The sequence below is a fragment of the Gambusia affinis genome, linkage group LG13, assembly GCF_019740435.1.
Source record: "Gambusia affinis linkage group LG13, SWU_Gaff_1.0, whole genome shotgun sequence".
NCBI lineage: Eukaryota > Metazoa > Chordata > Actinopteri > Cyprinodontiformes > Poeciliidae > Gambusia > Gambusia affinis.
Genome location: NC_057880.1, coordinates 24535005 through 24556562, shown reverse-complemented (window position 1 = coordinate 24556562; position 21558 = coordinate 24535005). Strand labels below are relative to the sequence as shown.

General features: G+C 41.3%; 1 protein-coding gene across 3 annotated transcripts in view; it reads left to right on the top strand.

The window, feature by feature from the left end:
* The window catches only part of dntt (deoxynucleotidyltransferase, terminal), a 133069-nt gene that overhangs the window by 78852 nt on the left and 32659 nt on the right, over window positions 1–21558 (top strand). The gene's annotated exons all lie outside the window — the stretch shown is intronic.

Here is a 21558-nt window from a genome sequence, read left to right as displayed (position 1 = left end):
CACATTCACTGGAACCTACGTAAAATCTCTCACACGTCAGCAGATGAGGCAATGCATGAACTTAACTGCAAATCTTTCAAACACATTCACAGAAAAAGAGAAAGTCTTCAACACTGGACGCATTCAAAAACACTGTTTCATTATCAACACAAAAGCACTTCTGACTTTCCTTTAAGAGATGTTAATAAATGCTGTGATTTCCCTGCATCGTGTGCAGCAGAGACAGCTGCTCCTCAGCAGACACCCCCTCATTCTGCAGCTGTAAGAGCGCATCTCAAACACTCTGGGAAAAAAAAACAAAAAACATATATATATAAATCTCCCCCTGTGATGCAGATGTGTGAATAGCAATGTGCCAAAAAAAAAAAAAGTCTAAACCAGATTGTCAGCACCTGCCCTGCAACATCTTCTGTGCTGATGTGTGAAAATGGGCTTGAGTTTGTTACAAATGTGTTCACCAGCCACGTCTGTCTGCCAGAAATAATACGGATAAGTGCTGATCATGTTTGAAGCTCAAATCTTTGCTCCAGGCCTTTTTTTTATTTTTCAAACTGAATAGCCAAGTTTTAGCCCCAGATTGTGTGAAAGTAACACAAAATCTAAAACTTTCACATATAAAAAAAAAAATTGAAAGCGCCCGAACATACTTTCAAATATTCATACTGTCTCGCCTTTGAAGTTTTATTTGGAGTTTCTCAGGAGTGAGATGATGGAGTTCATGTGGTCATCTGCGATCAAATATTCTGAATGAGTTTTTAATAATAATAACAAAGTCTGCCTTTTATCACCTGAAGAAGATTTCCAGGATTAGAGGACTAATGTCTAAAACAGTGGTTCCCAATTCCAGTCCTCGGGTCCCCTGCTCTGCATGTTCTAGATGTGCCTCTATACCAGAACAGCTGATTCAAATGATTTCATGATATCTTCTGCAGCCACCAAGTACTGCAGGAGCCTGTTAATCACCCAAAGATTCAATACAGGTGTGTGGCAGAAGGGAAACACCTAAAACATGCAGGCAGGGGGCCCGAGGACTGGAATCGGGAAACACTGGTCTAGACTCTAGCGGGGGCCAAATCTGGCCCACTCATGTTTTTTATGTGGGCCTCCAAAGTCCAGCAGGACACGTAAATAAAACCTTCCAAATAACAGTTCTGTGCTTTAGTATTGTTTAATTAATCAAATTTAATCAGTTTTTTATCTGTAGACTCCCAATTTACGCAAATGTGAAAATATATTTAATGTTATTTAACTTAATTGCTGTAGGCAGAAATAGAAATCTATTCACGTTTTAGCAGTTTGCTAATGGGCTTTATCAATGTGTTCTGGCACAGCTGGACCTTTGAGGACATTCAGAATCTTTATAATAGGTTTGACATCCCTGATCTGCAGAAATTCATCCATGTGTTTATCTTTAGTCGCACTGATTACTGCAACAGTGTTTTCACAGGTCTGCTGGAAAACTCAGTGTGTTCCAGAACGCTGCTGCCGATGTTCTCACTAAAACCAGGAAGATGGAGCACATCTCACCAGTTCTACAGGCCTTACAATGGCCCCATGTAGCTCAGAGACTTTAAAATACTGGTCATAGTTTATAAATCACTGACTGCCTGGAAGATCTGCTGTTGTCGGATCAACCTTCCGGACCTCTCAGGTTCTGGTTCTGGTTTTGCTCTGCATCCCCAGAACCAGAACCAAACATGAGGAAGCTGCATTCAGCTTCCATGCACCACAAATCTGGAACAAACTTCCAGAAAACTGCAAAACAGCCAAAACACTGAGTCCCTTAAACTCTAGACTAAAAACCCACCTGTTCAGAGTTTCTTTTGCAACTTAATAAATGAAACATGGATAAACATTCTGATGTGTAACGACGGCAAAATGTTTCAGTTGTTGAATGTGCGTTCTACGACTTTGTGTTTTTGTAAAGCACTTTGAAATGCCTTGTAGCTGAAATGTGCTACACAAATAAATCTGACTTTATTTGACTTAAGCTACAGAGATGGATTTTTTACCAGAGCTCACCTGGTTGCTCCTCTTAAATGGAGCTAAGCAATTTACAGCTATTATAGCAGATTCTCATCGAAGCTTTCTTTTTGTTCATTTTACTTGAAGGAAATAACAAGAGTTGTGGCACTTAAGTTTTTTGAAATTGAAAGAATTAAAAAGATGTGACTGAATTTAATAATTTATAACATACAATTGGTTATTTCACAAACTTGTTGCAGAGCGTTTAAAGCCATAGATCGCTCTGGATACCCTTTAATGGAAAATGGATCCTTTAATCAAAAGTAGGCAAGATGGAAAGGTGGCTGAAAGGATGAAAGAAGGAGAGCATGAATGTAAAAGGCAGGCAGCTGATGAAAACAGAGGCAGAGCCATTAGAAAACGACAAAGTGAGAAAATGTGTCATCCAAAGATAAAACATGGAGAGTCACAGTGTTAATAGCAGGTTATGTTTACATACACTTGATGTTTTAATTAATAGCTGCATTAAAATGACGACAATTACTTTCTTCTAATTTAACAATAATTTGACAAATATCGTTGTGCCGCAGGGGTGTCTAATTTAAGCGCTGCATGAAAACACATTCCTTTATGCTGAGAATGGGACGTAATTGGAAATTAGCAAACAATGAGACTTTTTAAAAGACTTAAAGAATCTGTTGAAGGGATTTGACGCAAATTCTGTTTTTTTTTTTTCTTTTAATTTGTCACCATAAGTGTTCAACTGGGTGGTCAGAAATGTTCAAAGCACACCAATAATCCAAAAGTACTTTTATACATTACCAACACAAAGTAGGGTGTAGTTGTGGAACAAAACATGGTATAGAAGCGGACTACAACACAGGGAATTCTGGGTAAATACAACAACCCCGTGAGAATCACCAAGTACAAAAGAGAAATCCCACATCGGCTAAAATCTAATGCCACTCCATTTTTGTTTGATTTCATGAAGTAGGAAGTTGCCCACACGTTGTCTTCTGAGGTTTTTGTTTTGTTACCTTCAGCGGTTCTTGGTGCAGCGCCCCCACAGGCGAGGAGGGGAACAGAATTTTCAATAAGTTTTGTTTTTGGTCATACATACAGAACTGCCTTTCATGAGGTAGCTTTTGGTCTGATCCAAGTATTTTAATCTATTTTGGTTTATGACCAGTTGACAGACTTGTGTAGCGGCTGTGAACTGAATGAACCTGAGGCTTGTTTCTTGATGTTGGTGAGGAGGATTACCAGGTATTGTTTGTTTTTCGTTTTGCCTTCATGGGTTTTTCCAAGCCACAGTGCCAAACCGGAGCAGGGAGCCTCCAAATCCTCACATAGACAAGCTTATTATGGGATGTTCCCTTTGTGATGCTCTGCCTAGAGGTGTTTGTGTTTGGCACATAATTTTTTTAAAAAAAGAAGAAATGCATGCCTTTGCAACCAATTGTATTTTCTCCTCCTAATAGATCCTGATATTGCTACATATTCTTTGTGTTTCTGTGTCTGTAATTGAATTGTTTGTGACTGAACTCCAGTTAATGTTAGTTGGTCTTGTGGGAGGAGCGTCCAGTAGAAAGTCCGGAGTATTTGCTCACTACTGAGTGCTTCACCTCCACAGCTGACTTTCTAATTTAATGTGGTTCCAGTTAAAACTTTTGTTTTTGTGAATATTTATTTTCCATAATCCATTACTCTGCAGTTTGCACCTTACTTGCCAGGTAGAAAATAAAACAAGCACCATTTTTTTGTCTTCTTTTTTTAGGATCTACTGTTTTGCCATCTTATTAAGCAGCTAATGGTGTGTTGCTAATGTTAGATCCTGTTCTCTGTAGCTGGTTCTAATTATTCCCAGTGCTCCGTGTATGGACAGGTGACTGTGTGTCTTTTCATATGTGATCTTTAAAATCAGTCCAAACCTGAAAAAAAACTGGACTTAGAGGTAGTAGAGTTAACCCAGCATTAATCAGTGACAATCTTTATTCATTCATCATAGCCTGATTCTAAATTTAGCTAAAGCAATCATAAGTTATTTAATCATCATTTCAGAGCCCATTAAACAAAACTCTCCTTAACCAACTGACTGTCAGAATAATAGATCTTACATTGTTCAATCATGACCTTGAAAGTTTGCTAGAAATCTACTAATAACAGTAATGACGTATATGTTTGCCTTTGTATGTTTCCAATTGTTTGAGGGTGGATGACCATCTTGCCATAACCCTAAGTTTTACTTTCCCCTGTCAGATTAAAACCCCGGCTGTGTCACTCCAAAGCATTAAAGGTGACCTTGAACGGGTTAGGATAGATCTATGTGGAATACAACACATTTTTCTTTTACACAAAATCATTCTTAGGTAATGAGATTTTAGTCTGCTCAGTTCTGAACATGTTGAGCTCCTTTCAGAATAAACTCTTGTCACTTTAAATCGAAATAAGCCGCTGCTGGCCACGCCCCCCCAACTCAATGTTTACTCTTGTAAATGGAAATTGACAGCGACAGATACTTAGATATGCAACTGTAAAGCTATGAAAAGCAGCGATGCAGCCTCATACACCAACAACAAGAATGTAGCAAGTGGTTTCTGGATGGTAAGTTAACAACAAAACACTTGTCTTCCAGCAGCCATTGTACAGCGCATACAGCGGTAAAACCAGGTGGAGCTCAGCTTGGGTTGCTAGGTAACGGGCTGGGCTTTGCTGGGGTTGCTAGGTGGTGGGCAGTGACTTCTGGTTTGCGATGTTACATTTGGAAGGTTTTTGAAACAGCTCCTTTTCCAGACACCAAAAAAACATGAACTTACTACCAAAAAAGATGCGCTTGGACTGTTTTCAGAAGCAGTAGAAGTTTTGCATAATAGTTCCCTTTTTAATGCTATTTACAGCCAGATGACCTATGTCTGTAAAATTAAAAGATGACTTAAAATCACTTAATTCGTTTTCCAAGACTTTGTCTCCAAGGAGCTTTATTTGTCAGCTTTGACACTCATTCAGAGTTGTGTAGAGATGTACAGTTTGAAACGGAGCAGTGAGGACCAGGGTGGATTGTTCTCACTGAATGCTGTTCTATACATAGTTTGAGAGGGTTAAACAGGAGATAGGTGCTTCACAGGCCTGCACTGTCTAGCTATTCTCGTCTTTTTGCCTTCATTGGGTTTAAAAATAAATCCCTCCATCTTCATTTTCTGTTTCAACCATTGCGCCTTGTGTCTGCAACCCGCCAGAGGTCTGTCCTTATGATAATTACCTCCTACTTACTGTCTGCTATCACTGGGATCTCACATCTTGCAGCCATTTCCATTCACTGTAGGGAGACAGAGCAAGGTGAAGGTGTGAAAGTGTGTGCAGATATGCGAAGACAGCGAATTATATGGATAGGGCAGGGTGTTAAAAAGGCTTTCAGAGCCTAAGAAAGGACAGCGTGATACGACTGGAAGCTTTCTTCTCAGCGGGGCAGGCAGAAAAGGAATGAGGAGAGAGGGACTGCTCTGCAGGGACGAGGACACCAGAGGTAGTGATTAAGTGGAGGAAGCAAAGGTTGACTTTAAGTCGTGTAACCTTGTCATCTGCAATCGAGCCCCCAGGGGCCGTCATGTCTTCACTCAGGCCTTGTGTCATAGGCAGGCCTAACACATCCAGTCCATCCGGGTCCCCTTGCACAGCCTGAAGATAAAAATACTTCCATCTAAAAACGTCCTTGTAAAAATGGGGTTCATCATTTTTACCTGCCCCCTTCGGATGCTGGTATTCAGGGAGCATGACTTGGGGGCAGAGTCAAGGTCAGCCAGGAACTTCTTTATCAGACGGATGAGTTTAAGCTTCTCCCGGCTAATGGCAATGGATGTCCATATGATGCCATCCTTCATCTTTGTCTCTAAATATTGTCCTCTATGGCAGTGGTCCCCAACCTTTTTAGTACAGCGGATCGGTCAACCCTAAATTTTCTGCAGAAAGGTTGGGGGGTGGAGGGGTCCTTGGTCGGTCCCAGCCTAAAGACCGATCGAGACCGACGCAGTTGTTTCTTTGTTTCTTACTCATTCTGCGGCATGTTGGAGAGCAAGACGTAACCAACAGCATCCTGTTTAGGATTTTCAAAATAAAAGCTTCTCCAGACTCAATACATAGGACGGACATATTTAATTATTTCTTGCGCGGCCCGGTAACAATTGGTCCACGGCCCGGTACCGGTCCACGGCCCGGTGGTTGGGGACCACTGCTCTATGGCACTACAGGAACTTCTGAACCTTATCATTAACTCAGTTTCAATTACAAAACTGGGCAGAACTTTGTCTATATTCTGCTACTGTCTAAAAACCCTATTAAATTTACTATTGTATTGTTTCTATTAAACACAATCAAAATCATGTGATTACGTCTATTTACGTGATAAGTCATTAAATAATATGGCGCGCCATCATCCAATCGTCTTCTTCTTGGTTTGTGCCAGTGGCAACATCCAGTTGTTGATCAAGATTTATGATGGGAAAATGTTTCCATTGCGGTTTTGCAATACGGCCAAAAAACCCACCGGAGCCCAGAACCAAAACTTTTATCAGCAGTCGAGAATTATTATTTTAATTTCCATGGATCCATTAAGAAATTTTATTTTCAAAATATCAAATTGTGCAGTTATGTTGTCAATGGAAATGCAGTTATTGCTCCTAGATACTGAGATCTGAGTCTGGTCACTTCTGCCTATTTTGAGCTCCTTTCAGAATATTTCATTTTAGGGACTCTGCCACTTTAAATCACTTTTAATCTCTCACCAGCGAAGAGATTTCACCTCTTCGCTGGTGAAATCATGCAACCAAACATCTTTGAAAAGCAGAACTTAAGCCTCTTGCACAACCAACAAACACAGCAAGTTGTTTCTGGATGTAAAGTCAACAATGAAAGACTTGTCTTTTCCAGCAGCCATTGTACAGGGGTAAAACCAGCTGACCAAAGGTGCTGGAGTTCTGCTTGGATTGCCAGGTAATGGACTAGTCTTTACTGGAGTTATTAGTAGCACTGTTGCTGATTTGTGACGTTACATTTGGAAGGTTTTTGAAACGGTTCATTTTCCAGACACCAAAAAACATGAACTTATTGCCAAAAAAAATGGCTGGGTGTTTTTTTAAAGCATTTGGGTGTTTTTTTTTTTTTTTTAGAAGCAGTAGAGACCAAAGTGTGAGCTTTGCACAACATTGGTCAAAATGTAAATATTAATCATGTGTTTACATGTGACAACTTAACCTTAGAATCTGGAACATTCACGTCATAGACTGAAGTTTGATTGTGTTTTCTGTTTTTAAATGAAAAAAAAACCCACCTAACATTTTAGTTTATATAAACCAACGACAGCTCTCCATGCAGCTGGGGTTGTTTAATCAAAATGAATCAATTTAGGACCTAAATGAAAGTTACAGTTACTTTGGCACACAGTTACACACGAAATGTTCCACTTATTTCAGTAATCAGTGGCTTTAGTTCTGGAAGATCTCTGCTTCAAAGTCGCAGTGCAGTTCAAACAGGCCTGGCTAACGCACATTAAGCTACAACTTGAAGGCAGTTTTTTTTTACGTCTCCATTTTTGTGAGTCAGAGGGAATTTGAGATGAGATCAGAGCGCCTGGCGGGCCCCTGACGACGTATCGCTCATGTTTCGGTCCAGGTGGCTGCTGTGGCCCCTCGTCACACTCCCTGAAGGAAAGGACCCGGGAAATCAAGCTAATAGAAATTACAACAGCGTCGTCTTTTCAGAAGGCTTGTTTATTATTTATTTTTTAAACCACTGCTCAAAGACGAGGCTTAAGGGGAAAGTTTATCCTCCTGCCGAACTCTTTTAAGATTCTCTGTGTAAACAGTTCTGGTAGAATAAGCTTACGCTCAGATGCTGGCTAACACTCCCTGCTGAGTGAGATGATTACAGAGAGCTGTTGGGCCTAACAGTTCTTGGAAATGCTGAGATGGGGGAGCTTCATGACATCCTTTTTACGGTGGATTTCTTGGTGGTCGACTTACAGCTGTTAGATATTGAGCTGTGTTGACGGTTTAGTTTGTAGAGACAGGAAGGTTAAATCTCACAGAACAATCCAGTGATTTTTATATAACAGTTTGAACAGTGTCTTGTGTGCATTGCTAATGTTTCAGGTCTTCTGTTACTGAATATCCTGCTTAGTATTTTATTTATGTGCAAAGCCTTGAAAAAGTGCATAAACATCCATCCATCTATACCGACTCTTTGTTGCAGGGTTTCATTGGTGCAAATCTGGAAAATAATGCTGCATGATTTTTTGTTTTACTTTTACAAATTGCTTTTTTTTTTTTACCATTTAATTAAAGATGTACCTTTGTTGAACTCCTGTTTGCGTTACAGATATTTGAAGAGCTTCTATTGATCAAAATTTTATTTCAGCTATTTGTTTAAACGGTGTTTGTGACACACTAACCGTGAATAGGGAATATGTTATTTTGGATATCTAAAACATACATTTTTAGTATTTATAGGTGTACTGGCTTCCTTCGTAATAAATTCAAAATGTCTTGCCATAATCCAGGAAACAGCTTTGTTGCTCACATGATGCTGCAGTGTAGAAACTCGCCTCTGTCACGTATGAATCACCGTTTATTGTACCTTATCCATACAGGCCAAACATTTATTTTATTATTTCTATCATGTTTTAGGTTTGACTGAAATTTTGACATTTAATTTTATTTTTACATATTTCTATCTTATCTATTTAATGTGGTGGCTCGTCTTCTTCGTGTATTTTGGTGTCGCGTTGTAAAGGACTCCCCACTGTGAACAACCTGGTGCTTTACAAGTAAACTTGCCAGGCTATTATTCAGAAGTTTTCAAATCACAAGTATGCCTGTAAATCATATCTGTAGGAGATATAATGTTCTTTCTTTGGTTCACTTTCTTTCTAAGTGGAAAGTTTTCTTTTCCACTTCAAGTGAATTCCTCTAAGATTTACTTAAAATTACGTTGCAGACCAGGTTTTGTTTGCTTGGTCTGCATCAGTATGTGAACTTTCACGTGTTTGAGTGAAGCGAGAACTCTGGTTTATTTAAAGCGAACCAAACAGATATAATGAGAAAGATTTAGCACTACGGTTTTGATTTTTCAATGATCCTAACCACACAAGCAAATTACAGTGAAACGTGTAAGAATGGCCAAGTCAAAGTCCAGAGCTACGTTATGCTCACTGTCCAGTTCCTCTGTAATTTAGCTGTTTGCAAAGCAAAAACTGCAAATGTTTTGTTTTACAAAGACTAAATACAAATGCATTCCAGCGTTTTTATATTGTAATTAGTTCAAAATTGCATGATTTACCTTCCATGTTATAATTATGTGCGACTTTATTGCACAAATCGCAGTGAAATACATCACTTCAAAAAGTTAAAGGCTTATTATTTCTTTTGCAAAGCACTGTGTGAAATGGTCTATAAGTTTAGTTGGTTCTGCTGTCTGACTTGGGGAGGATTTTATTTTCATATTTGTCAGTATTTTAATGCTTTTATGCTGTCATCCCAGCCTCATCTTAGTTTGTACTTTCAGTGCCTGCAGCTACACTATTATTGAGCACCAGGCGAACTTTAAGAATCCCAGGCTTGTCCTATTATTGGAGGGTGAATGGTTATCTGTAATTGCAGAGTTATCAGGGATGCAGACAAGGGGTGACATGGAGAATTTCTCTCTACAGTTGCACGAGAAATGACTCCACTTAGAAAGATAATTAGAGAGTGGAAGTAAAGAGGGCCTGCCGGTTTCTTTGAGGTTTTTCCTCCTCATCTGTCACTCAGGTTTTCCAAACTGCCTCTGGATTTTCTCATTGCCTCGTGAGAAACATTGTTCCTTTCCAGTGACCTGTACTCAGGAGCAGCAATGCACTCAATGCTGACAAGGTGTTACATGTTTTGTAATTACCCTCTCATCTGATGAGCAGGCAGAGAGGCGGCGTCCTGGATTTACTTCCTCAGTTATTGGTCTTTAAGGAGAGTGTGACAAGTTTATGGGCAGCGTGAGGAAAGTGGCATCCCAAACAATCACGCTGGGCGCTGGAATTAAATTGAAAATTTGTAATCTGAAGCGCACTAACTCTTTTGGATCTAGGAAAACCTTAATCTTCCAGAGAGCGTCCCTAAGGAAATCAGTCTATTGACCTTTTTTTGTTTGTTGCCTCAATCTAAGTTGCACACTTTGTACTTAACTGTGCTTTACTTTTTCTTCAGGGTTGCACATTTTAATCCTTAAAAACAATGTTTTCAACTTTAATTTATATTTAACAGCTTCTCAATAGCTTGACATCATGTTGGACCGTTTTCCACTGCTGCATCATATAAAAAGTATTCAATCCATTTAATACTTTTACAAACCAATCATGATCAACAAAGTTTGGCTTTTTTTTCACATTAATATGATGTCTTTTTATTAGTTAAGTTAAATCGATAATAATCCACGTTCAGCCTTGGAATTAAAGGCCTTAAACATTTTCTATTGTTTGTCTTTATAACTGCAACGGTAAAGTAAACTTTACCATTTTAAAGTGTCACATTAACTTTTTATTATGTATTATCAGGATTTTTTGTTGTCAAACAGTTTTATTGAGGAATCAGACATAAGAATTACACGTTTGTCCTCTTTTTTACACCTTCAATGTCAAAATGAAACATGATTTCTGCAAAAATAATGATAATTAAGTAATATGCTGCATTCAAACCAAACGTGATTTGAGTGTCAGGAGCGTCTGGTTTACATTCAGGGTCTCACAGCCCTCTTAACGCGCTGTGACGGGTTTTGCGCCTCTGGCACTGTGCGATTGGAGCGTTTTGAATGTCCAGTGCGTCCGAGGCTGGAGTTTGAAAATGGGAACTTTTGCCGTTGGACTCTAACGTGTCAACCAATCAGAGAGACTCCGCTAGGTAACGTAATGGCGGCTGTAGTTGGTGTCCAGCCAGGAGATGCAGGCACCGATGTGGGTTAGCAGATCATCAAACTGGGCTCAGTTGAGGTGAAAACAGCGCTCATAGCGACCCTTGACAGCGTCCAGCTAGCTTGTGAAACCCACGAAACTCACTACACCCTTGAATTTTCTGGTGAATTCAAACACTCATTTTGTTGAATTCAGTAAATAAAACCTAGATACTCTCAATATTTTATTTGCCATTGTTCAAAGTAACCAGAAGAGGAAAAACAAGGAAGAGGCTCCTTCTATAGAGCGTTAAGCTGTTGTCAGCTGTCGTTGCTTGTTCAATAAAAAGTGAAAACAAAATGTTCAGCAAACGCATCAGAGCTTCTGCTGTGATTGCAGAAGCTGTCACTGCATAATATTTTGGTGCCGCTCTCTCAATTTCATTCACCATTGTACAAAGAGACCGGCAACGAAAAACAACGGTTCGTCCCAACGCGCTGACAGAGCAAAACGTCAAGCGTCTGACTGCTAAGTCAACTTGAAGCGTCAGATGAGTTTTTGACACGAAACACTTTCAGTGTGAGCGCAGCAATATGCAGCATCAAGCATCTTTACAAACCTTTTTTGCTTTTGTTCTGATATTGACCCATTTGGGTCATCTACTTCCTGAACAGTTTGATGGTCTTGCATTTCCACGCTTTTCAAACTATATTGAACAGATGAGCAAAGTGCCTTCAAGACTCTGACCACTTTTAAGGTCAACCTTTAAAGTGGCGAGAGAAAACTAGAAAGTGACCATTATCAACTCCTGTAATTATTTCATCTTCTGTAATAAGACCTTTCTTCCTCTTTCCAGAAGTAGTTCATATCGTTAGTTCTTTGACTGAAAAGTCCACATATACTATCTCTGTGAGAATTACTGTCAACAAACTCATCACTCATGCATGTTTGTTTCTTGTTTTACATTGAACCTAGTGGCAACACCAGATAATAAAAAAGAAGAAGAAACTAATTGCCTGCAGCAACAACATCCACTGGATAAATTAAAATTAGTTTTGCTGGGAGAAAAAAAAAACGCAGTTCAAAGTTTTTGTAAAAATCCTGCGGCAGTGTAATTCACAGCAAATTTCATGCCAGTTATTTGAATAATTATCAGTCCTACTGACCATCAACAGTAAACAAATATCAGTCTGGATACCCGCTGAGAGCCACAGTTACTGTTGAGACTTCATCTCTATTCATCAGCGCTCACATGAGAAAAAAAGAGACAAATGAACCTCATCATCACAGCATCCGCTTGTCAACAGGATTTTGTCGCTGAATTCTGCTCCTTCCTTAGTTCACTGCTTTAAAATGGTAAATATATCCAGCCTTGCTTAAAGAAACACAACCTTGATGCAACCATTTTGAACACTGGAGGGTTTCTGTCTGAACTGACTTTTATCTCCAAGATTAGACTCGGTCTGACTCTGAAAGTCCCAGTTGCAACATTTTCTAGGAAAGCATTCGTGTTTCCAACAAAACCACACTTCTCTTTCTTCAGCTGAAATTTTACAGAAGCGTGAGGTTCTGTCAAATCTCTTTTGCTTCTGTTGCCAGAAAGTAGGACATTTCAATAGTGCTACGATATTTACACAAACATTCATGCCAAAAATGTGTTACATAATCTAAATCCTTTTGCTTCTGTATGTAAAAAGTTATGTGTCAGAAAACTACAAGTCAAAAGTTTGGAGCTGAATCTAATTGCAAAATTGTTGCAAGATTTGAAAATTGTTGTTGACGGATGCTCTCCATCCTTTCTGATATAACTTGAGACATTTTGCAAAAGAAAAGAAAAGTCTGAAAGGTCACTTTAAAGCTTTGAAAATCTGGGAGCTTTGCTGCAATTTGTGCTTCTGCAAAAAACCTCTTGAAAATAAATGCTAGCCACTATTTTCAGTTTTATTCATATGTATAATTGTGTGCATTATTTTTCTTCCACTTCACAGTTACACACTATCGGACTAAAAATAAAATCACAAATAAAAAAACCATTTGAATTTAAGGTTGCAGTTTGGCAAAAAAGAAAAAAGTTCAGTGGATGTTAAATTTTTTCAAGGCAGGTTTTTCTCTTTTACATATTAGGGCCATATATATATATATGCTTAGAGATGTACAACATCAACAGAACCTTGAGAACCTTCATTGCAAACTCAATGGGGCTGTGGAAGACCACCCTTGAAGCCAACTGCAAGCCACTTGCACAAGTATCCATCAAATGTGGCATATACCAAGGAGATGCGCTGTCCCCGCTACTGTTCTGCATAGGCCTGAACCCCCTCAGCCAAATCATCAACAAGACTGGCTACGGATACCGACTCAAGAATGGAGCCAACATCAGCCACCTCCTCTACATGGATGACATCAAGCTGTACGCCAAGAGCGAGCGAGACATAGACTCACTGATCCACACCACCAGGATATACAGCACGGACATTGGGATGTCATTCGGACTAGAGAAGTGTGGTCGGATGGTTACAAAGAGAGGGAAGGTCATCCGCACAGAAGGGATCTCACTCCCAGAAGGAACAATAGCAGACATAGAGGATGGTTACAAATACCTGGGAATATCACAAGCAAATGGCAACCTTGATGAGATCACAAGAAAAAGAGCCACAACCAAATACTTTCAACGAATAAGACAAGTCCTGAGAAGCCAGCTCAATGGCAAGAACAAGATCCGTGCAATAAACAGCTATGCCCTACCAGTAATCAGATACCCTGCAGGAATAATTAGCTGGCCAAAGGAGGAGATACAGGCCACAGATGTTAAGACCCGGAAACTACTAACAATGCATGGAGGGTTCCACCCCAAATCCAGCACCCTGAGACTCTACACGAACCGCAAAGAAGGAGGCAGAGGACTAGTGAGCGTGAGAACCACTGTCCAAGACGAGACATCCAAGATCCATAGATACATCAGGGACAAAGCCTCAACAGACAATGTGCTCAGTGAATGTCTCAAACAATGGGGAACAGAAGCTGAGGTGCCGGAGGAACCATCATGGGAGGACAAGCCCCTACATGGGATGTACCACCGGCAAATAACCGAAGTGGCTGACATCAGAAAGTCCTACCAATGGCTGGAAAAAGCTGGACTGAAGGACAGCACAGAGGCCCTCATCATGGCCGCCCAGGAACAGGCCCTAAACACCAGAGCAATTGAGGCCCAGATCTACCACACCAGACAAGACCCAAGGTGTAGGTTGTGCAAGGAGGCCCCTGAGACAGTCCAACACATAACAGCAGGGTGCAAGATACTGGCAGGGAAAGAATACATGGAACGACACAACCAAGTGGCAGGCATAGTGTACAGAAACATCTGTGCAGAATATGGACTGGAACCCCCAAGAACAAAGTGGGAAACACCCCCGAAGGTAGTGGAGAATGACCGAGCTAAGATCCTGTGGGACTTCCAGATCCAGACAGACAAAATGGTGAGGGCGAACCAACCAGACATAGTCGTGGTGGATAAACAACAGAGGAAAGCCGTTGTGGTGGATGTGGCAATACCAAGTGACTGCAACATCAGGAAAAAGGAGCATGAAAAACTAGAGAAATACCAGGGCCTAAGGGAGGAACTGGAGAGGGCCTGGAAGGTGAAGACCACAGTGGTGCCTGTGGTCATCGGGACCCTCGGGGCAGTCACCCCCAAACTGGAACAGTGGCTACAACAGATCCCAGGAGCAACATCCGACATCTCAGTCCAGAAATGTGCAGTCCTAGGCACAGCCAAGATACTGCGCAGAACCCTCAAGCTCCCAGGCCTCTGGTAGAGGACCCGAGCTAAGAGGAAGAAGAATCACCACCCGCGGTGGGTGAGAAGGGAATTTATATATATATATATATATATATATATATATTGTCAAGAAAATCCGAGATCATCCCACTTCCCCATGCTGGAGATTTTAGTTTAACAGTAAAAAGAAATAAAGTTATCTTTAAAATTAATTATTCAAGTAAAATCTAGACCCAACATTAGACTTAAATGTCAATAAAATCAATTTGGTTGTGTGTTGTTTCTGTCTCCTGCAAACTTTGCTTTAATTCTACTTTTTTCTATTTAATCATAAGAAATCATAGTCAAGACAGAGAGAGTCATGAAACAGGAAAAGCAGTTTCCTGGAAAAAGAGGAAGTAAGTTTCCAGCCTGCAGATTTATAAAAATAGTTCAGACTATTACTTAGCATGAAAGTTTTAAAGAAATAAATCTAAATATTCTGAGTAATTGGATAAGATTCAAAGTAAAATACTTATATTAATATTGGTTTACTTGTAATAATACTTACACTTACACTTACATTAGTGGGAACTCTTACAAGTAAAACAAGTAACTGTAACTTTGATATCAAATAATAAGAATCATGGATTATTCTTGGTTTCTTTACAGAAAACATTTGTAATAACTCACATTAAGATTATAATAAGAGTAACTGATAAATTATGGTTATCATAACATTATAAAAGAATGATAAATCAGAGAAGTAAAAGAAGTTATAAATGTGATTTTTACTCTGAACTTGAAATGTTATAAATGTGATTTTTACTCTGAACTTGAAATGGTGTCAAAGGTGTAACTGCAATTAAAGATCACTGACATGTTAGGAGGTAGATTGTAGGTGCAAGGTTAAGGGAGAAAGAGGAACTAACAGGAGAGCAGAGATGGTCAACACCTTATTTGGAAACAGGTTGTTGAGCAAAAGTGGGGTGTGGGTCCGACTTTAGCAACTCTCGGTGCGAAGATGTGAGTTTGGAGGATGCAGTTGCTCCTTTTCTCGGAAAAGGAGTCGTGTCCTACGTGCCTGGGTCAAAGTGACCCAGGTCACAAGTGTCACAGGTGCATTATTTCGCAACCTTCAACAGTAACCAGGGCGAAGGCCTGAGCTAAGAGTTGGGGCCTGGTTGCGCAGTCATGAGGATGTGCTTACTGATGTTCTTTTTCTATAAAAAGGCCTAGGAGACTGCTACAGCTTTGTGTGTTGATTAATAGTGATTGCTTAATGTGTAATCTCTGTATTTTAGTATGTTTTCTGTAACGATGAACCAAAATCAAATAATCTAATGTAATGAATTGATGTTTTATATAAAACAAACTTTATTGATTAAAGTTAATTATATGGATAAGAGTATAGAATCAAAGAAAGAGAAGGAAGGCTGAGGTGGGTGCAAACTGCAAATGTCAGAACATGAGAGTGGGTTTAGTTGTGCAACTGCCAGGTCACAAGTATGCCTGCCACTTGAGAAAGTTTCCAATAGTCGCAGGTGTCAAAAGCACGTTATCTCGCAACAGGGTCAATATGACCCAAGTCACGAATGTCACCAGAGTGGTGTGCAATCTCCCACAACGGTTGGGGCCTGAGTGTAGAGGCGGGCAAACGCAAGCAGCACCCCTGCTCTCTCTCTCTCTATCTGGGGTACATGCCCACAAGTGCAGAAGCATTATAAAATGTGAGACCGAGGTGATCGATGTTCTTGCCGGCGCTGAGACTCTACACAAGTGTGGTAAGAAGACCAGCAGAGGACTACACCCTGGAACCAAGAAAAGCGCCTCACAAGGAGGACAACGGAGCTCCTCACGCCGGACCAAAGGGCGAGATCCACCGACCCACTGCCTTGGTTCCTCATTGGATTTCCACACTCTGCTCTCGACCCAACGATCTCAAATTACATCACAACGGACTTGGGGAACTGAACAAAAGTCACAGGATCGACTAAGGGCTGTTCGGCTGGATGAAGCAGACAGTTCATTTTGTTTCGGTTCCAAAGAGGATTTATGACTCAAAGTCAAAGACTCTGACCAAGGACTACAAGGACTCCTGTTGCCAAGATCCGATACCATCGATGGGTATGAGTTGTGCCACACCCCAAAGCTTATTTGATAGATAGATGACAGTGTAGGGAGGTTGTTAGGTAAAGGTTGAATTGATCTAAACTATATTGATTTTCTTTGTATGGTAGTCACAAGTAAATTCTGTATGCCTGTCATTTTCCCTGCTAAAGCTTGCTTAATAAATTCATATATTTAAAAAATTCTGATTAGGTTGTGGACATTGAAATTAATTGAGTCATTTGAATTAAAGTGCTTCTATTTATAGTAAAATCAGTATTCATGATTCTAGTAATGTGGTGGCTTCAGACTTTCCTTTGGTGAGAGAAAAATAATGACCCTGTGATTATCTTAGTCTTAGTCACTAAAAATTATCTAGCCGTTACCAAGTGCACGTTACAATTTTAGAAAGGGAACTACCGTTAACAGAAGTGGTTATTGGAACTATGCGGCTGTGAGGGCTACTCGGTTGATTGTTCCTTAACTGGGAAGGGTCATAACTTCTGGATAAGGAGGTAGTCAGAGCTAGGCCGAATCCCTTTCGCCACCAGTTTAAATAGATTATCTCTTATAGATCTTGTTCAGGGTAAGACCCGGGTCTTAGAGATTTTCCGGACCTGTTAGACAGAGAACTGGTTCAGTAGTCAGCCCGAGGAGTTGTGAGGAGAGGGCAGGGCTGGCTATTGCGCAGTAACAAACATGGCGTCCCTGGGTGGGCCCAAGTCCAACGGAGTAGGAGGGCCCCAGGTACTAAGTCAGTAAAAACAGATGTGTGATTCTGAATAGCTCACTTAGTGGCTAGCTCTTAGGGAGAGGAGCTAGTGGTGACTGGCAGGGCCGTCAGTCACAACCCTTGCAGTAACTGTATAGCATACAGGTGAGGGAAAGCTTCTACTGAGGATACCTGACCAGATCCAGACAGTGAAGCCAGTAGCCAACCCGGTCTAGACCCATCCCTGCTCGATAACGTTAAGAGAGGCTTTGGGGGATAGACAACTCGAAGACAAAGAACAAGAATGGATACTAAAAAAGAAGATGGATACGCGAGAGCTGAATCGAAGCAAGGAATTCCACAAGAAAGTGGCTCCGGCCACGAAGAAGAGGAACAAAGTGGAGGAGGGGAGCAGTCTAAGCTCTCCAGGTCCCAACTACAGAGAACTCCAATGAAGTTGCTGCTGCTCGGTGATGGATTCGGCACCAGGACAGAGCCAAATCAGCGCATGTTCTTCAATCATCACTACTTCTACAAGAAGGAGAAGAAAGAGCGGGAACCAGCATCAGCTCCAGCTGCGAAGGAGGAGGAATCTGATGTAGCTGAGGCTCCATCCCGTTTCCCGAGTAGGATGGGAACCCCCGTCGGAGAGCTGGGGACGTCGGACATGGACCTCATCGACCTGACCGCCGTCGAGGAAGAAGGACCGTCTCGACCGGCTCCGTCACCAGCCCAGGAAAGTCCTCGACCGACACGTCTGGAGGAAGCGGAAGGAGCACCCCAGCGGAAGGTTGAGGAGGAGGGGATGGAGACGGCTGCGATCGACTGGTTGTCGCGGAGAGCCCAGCTGTCCGAGTTTCGCCCGACGCTTCACAGCACGGAGAGGAAACCATCAGCGCCGACACGGCATCAGGATGAGAGCAGCTCAGACGACGCAGGGGACAACACGGACGAGGAGCATCAAAGAGCGCACACGCATGAGGGAGCTCATTGGCGTGGGAATGAAGAAGTGGGACAGAACTCCCAAAGGTCGGGAGGTCCCAGAAGAGTGGACTGTTATGTCCACCAGCGGAAGATTGTCTTTGTCGATACCGAGAAGTGGGACAGTACTCCCAAAGGTTGGGAGGTCCCAGAAGAGTACGTGGACGAGGTTGTGCGCAGTGTGCATGAGGCCCTAGGACATGCAGGCGTGCGATCTACCCGTAGGGAGCTGGAGGAGCAAGAGCTTTGGATCCCAGTGAAAAAGGTCCAACGCGTGCTGAGGGACTGCGAAGTGTGTGGTCAATACAACGCAGGTCGCCGAGGGCAGCGGTTGGAGGGATTGACCATCAAGAGCACAGTCCCCTGGGGCTCAGTCTGCATGGATGTTGCGGGCCCCATGGGGAAAACAGGAAAAAGAGGTGAGAAATACCTCTTGGTTCTGATGGACTCAGTAACAGTGACAGCTGCTAGAAGAGCAGGTCTTCCCTGCAGAGGAACTCCGTTCACGTCCACAGACAGCAGGGAGGCGAAGACACTTCTCCTTTTGCCCAGAGAAGGAAAAAGGGAAGTTGCAGCTCAAAGTGTCATTGGAAACAGGGGGCAGAGAGTCAAGATCGGCCTGCAGCCACGGTGATGAAGCTGAGGTTCAACGCCCAAGATTTTGTAAAGTAAGTACTGAACTGCAACACAGTACTACAGATGAAGAAAGGGATCCAAGGAGTCGAGCAGCTCACTCCAGTTCCTAACTAAAGAGAAACAGAAGCCGGTGAAATGGCCAGTGAATCATGTAATACTCCACCCTATCTCGGACTGGCCACCGTGGGGGGGGTGGTTGTAATTAGAAGAACAACTTCAAGGCTTTGGACTGGGAGGGCCGTGAAGAAATTGGACTATGCTAAAGAAGAACTCCTGTCACAAACTGATGGATTAAACTGGAAAAGGGGCTGAAGTCGTGAGGAAGAAGTGGCGTCATAGGAAATCACTAAGATCAACCCTGTAACAAAGCATTGAAGTCAGACCCAACACCTAGAAGGATCTGGCAACTGTTTCGTCCTGATATCTAGAGCACCTGTCCTGGATATTCAGCACTGTAAGTTTTGCAGTTTTGTTTTTTTTTAAATTGGACAATTCCTGATGCCTCCGACAACTCCAGTACCCCTTAAAGACCACAGCTACGGAAAAGGATCACGATTACGAGGAAAGCGTCATGCTGCTTATTTTTTTGCTTTGCTCTGCTGAATGTTCGAGATTTTTTTTTTTTTTGAGGCCTTCTTCCTTCCCACATCCTGAAGAAACGACAGTTCATCCAGCGAAGGTTCCTGTGAAAGAATCAGAGCGATCCAAGTTCTCTTCGACATTCATCACCTAATGGGGGAAATTAAAACTCCAAGGAGGGGGTGTCAAGAGAGGTGGAGTTTTGATGACTACACTGAGCCCTTTGTGACAACTGAGGATGAAGAATCTGCAACTTCACATCCCAGAAGAACCTCTTCTCTTTCCAGACGATGACGACGCAGAACTGCAGGAGGGTGATGGACTCCCAGCATGGGAAAGGTCTGACCTCGTGGAGGGGGTGTCAAGAAAATCCGAGATCATCCCACTTCCCCATGCTGGAGATTTTAGTTTAACAGTAAAAAGAAATAAAGTTATCTTTAAAATTAATTATTCAAGTAAAATCTAGACCCAACATTAGACTTAAATGTCAATAAAATCAATTTGGTTGTGTGTGTTGTTTCTGTCTCCTGCAAACTTTGCTTTAATTCTACTTTTTTCTATTTAATCATAAGAAATCATAGTCAAGACAGAGAGAGTCATGAAACAGGAAAAGCAGTTTCCTGGAAAAAGAGGAAGTAAGTTTCCAGCCTGCAGATTTATAAAAATAGTTCAGACTATTACTTAGCATGAAAGTTTTAAAGAAATAAATCTAAATATTCTGAGTAATTGGATAAGATTCAAAGTAAAATACTTATATTAATATTGGTTTACTTGTAATAATACTTACACTTACACTTACATTAGTGGGAACTCTTACAAGTAAAACAAGTAACTGTAACTTTGATATCAAATAATAAGAATCATGGATTATTCTTGGTTTCTTTACAGAAAACATTTGTAATAACTCACATTAAGATTATAATAAGAGTAACTGATAAATTATGGTTATCATAACATTATAAAAGAATGATAAATCAGAGAAGTAAAAGAAGTTATAAATGTGATTTTTACTCTGAACTTGAAATGTTATAAATGTGATTTTTACTCTGAACTTGAAATGGTGTCAAAGGTGTAACTGCAATTAAAGATCACTGACATGTTAGGAGGTAGATTGTAGGTGCAAGGTTAAGGGAGAAAGAGGAACTAACAGGAGAGCAGAGATGGTCAACACCTTATTTGGAAACAGGTTGTTGAGCAAAAGTGGGGTGGGTCCGACTTTAGCAACTCTCGGTGCGAAGATGTGAGTTTGAGGATGCAGTTGCTCCTTTTCTCGGAAAAGGAGTCGTGTCCTACGTGCCTGGGTCAAAGTGACCCAGGTCACAAGTGTCACAGGTGCATTATTTCGCAACCTTCAACAGTAACCAGGGCGAAGGCCTGAGCTAAGAGTTGGGGCCTGGTTGCGCAGTCATGAGGATGTGCTTACTGATGTTCTTTTTCTATAAAAAGGCCTAGGAGACTGCTACAGCTTTGTGTGTTGATTAATAGTGATTGCTTAATGTGTAATCTCTGTATTTTAGTATGTTTTCTGTAACGATGAACCAAAATCAAATAATCTAATGTAATGAATTGATGTTTTATATAAAACAAACTTTATTGATTAAAGTTAATTATATGGATAAGAGTATAGAATCAAAGAAAGAGAAGGAAGGCTGAGGTGGGTGCAAACTGCAAATGTCAGAACATGAGAGTGGGTTTAGTTGTGCAACTGCCAGGTCACAAGTATGCCTGCCACTTGAGAAAGTTTCCAATAGTCGCAGGTGTCAAAAGCACGTTATCTCGCAACAGGGTCAATATGACCCAAGTCACGAATGTCACCAGAGTGGTGTGCAATCTCCCACAACGGTTGGGGCCTGAGTGTAGAGGCGGGCAAACGCAAGCAGCACCCCTGCTCTCTCTCTCTATCTGGGGTAC